The sequence below is a fragment of the Cicer arietinum genome, chromosome 8 (genome assembly GCF_000331145.2).
Source record: "Cicer arietinum cultivar CDC Frontier isolate Library 1 chromosome 8, Cicar.CDCFrontier_v2.0, whole genome shotgun sequence".
In the NCBI taxonomy this organism is placed as follows: Eukaryota; Viridiplantae; Streptophyta; class Magnoliopsida; order Fabales; family Fabaceae; genus Cicer; species Cicer arietinum.
Window position 1 is genome coordinate 13196382 of NC_021167.2, and position 2254 is coordinate 13198635.

Sequence of the window (2254 nt, forward strand, 5' to 3'; positions counted from 1 at the left end):
CAGAAGACATTCCCAAGACTGCATTTCGGACTCGTTACGGACATTACGAGTATCTTGTAATGCCATTCGGAGTGACTAATGCACCCGCAATATTTATGGACTACATGAATCGTATCTTCCATCCATTTTTGGATAAATTCGTAGTGGTATTTATAGATGACATTCTCATTTATTCCAAAAGTCGAGAGGAGCATGAGGAGCAATTACGACAAGTTCTATCAGTGTTGCGAGAGAAACAATTGTATGCCAACCAAGCAAAGTGTGAATTTTGGTTGGAGGAAGTTAATTTTCTAGGACATGTGATCTCGAATGAAGGAATTGCGGTCGACCCAGGCAAGGTAAAGGCCGTTGTAGATTGGAAGCGGCCAAGGACTGTTACAGACATTAAAAGCTTTGTTGGATTAGCCCGCTATTACCGAAGATTTATTGAGGGTTTTGCTAAGATTGTATCCCCACTGACCCAACTTACAAGAAAGGATCAACCATTTGCATGGACAGAAGAGTGTGAGGCGAGTTTTAAACTATTAAAGGAACATTTGATGACCTCTCCGGTACTAACTTTGCCACAACCAGACGAACCCTACGAAGTTTATTGTGATGCATCTCATCAAGGATTGGGAAGTGTCCTCATGCAGAATAAGAAGGCAGTAGCCTATGCGTCACGACAACTAAAAATACATGAAAGGAACTATCCCACACATGATTTGGAACTGGCTGCGATAATGTTTTCCCTAAAAATTTGGAGACACCACTTGTATGGGAGTACATTTACAATTTTTAGTGACCATAAAAGCTTGCAATACCTGTTCGATCAAAAAGAGCTCAATATGAGGCAAAGAAGGTGGATGGAAACCTTGAAGGATTACGACTTTAAATTGCAATACCACCCGGGAAAGGCCAACGTAGTTGCAGATGCCTTAAGTAGACAAAATATACTTGTATCATCCTTAATGGTAAAAGAACAAGAATTACTAGAGAAGTTTCGTGATCTTAACTTGAATGTGGAGTTTGCACCAGGAGAATTGAAATTTAGCATGATAACCATATCTAATGGGCTAATTGAGGACATTCAGAAACACCAATTCGACGACGAACTACTTCAGCAGAAGAGACACTTGATTGTGCAAGGGAAGGCACCAGAATTCAAGGTGGGGCCAGACAATATTATGCGCTGCAACGGGCGCATTTGCATCCCGGCAGTGGACATGATAAAAGAGATTATTCTTGAGGAGGCACACAAGAGTAAACTGAGTTTTCATCCAGGGGTGACCAAGATGTACCAAGATTTGAAGCAAAACTATTGGTGGCCTGGAATGAAGAAACGGGTGGTCGAGTTTGCGACGGCTTGCCTGACATGCCAGAAAGCTAAAGTTGAACATCAGAGACCCGCAGGAATGTTGCAGCCCTTAGACATGCCTAAGTGGAAGTGGGATAGTATTTCCATGGATTTCATTAAAGGATTGCCCAAGACGCAGAGGAAGAATGATTCGATTTGGGTGATAATCGATCGTCTAACTAAGTCAGCTCATTTCCTACCTGTGAGAACCACCCATAATGTGACTAAATTGACAGAGATCTACATCACTGAGATTGTGAGACTTCATGGAGTTCCTTCCAGCATCGTCTCAGATCGGGATCCAAAGTTTACCTTGCACTTCTGGGGAGCCTTACATGAAGCATTAGGGACGAAATTGAGATTAAGTTCTGCATATCACCCGCAGACCGACGGACAGACAGAGAGAACTAATCAAACTTTAGAGGATCTTCTCAGAGCATGCGCCTTAGACGGTCGCGGGAGGTGGGATGAATGTTTACCGTTAGTAGAATTCACTTACAATAATAGTTTTCATGCAAGCATTGAGATGGCACCATACGAAGCTCTTTATGGACGGAAATGTCAGACACCACTTTGTTGGTATCATGATGGTGAGAATACCATAGTGGGGCCTGAAATGGTGCAGCAGACCACAGAAAAGATCAGGAAAATTAGAGAAAGGATGAGGATTTCCCAAAGTCGCCAAAAAAGTTATGCTGACACACGTCGTAGGCCCTTAGAATTTGAAGAAGGCGAACATGTGTTCCTTCCTGTGACACCTACTACAGGAGTTGGTAGGGCTATCAAGTCAAAGAAACTCACACCAAAGTTCATTGGACCTTACCAAATCCTCAAAAGAATCGGATCTGTAGCATATAAAGTTGCGTTACCACCTATTCTTTCCCACATTCATGATGTGTTCCATGTTTCTCAGCTACG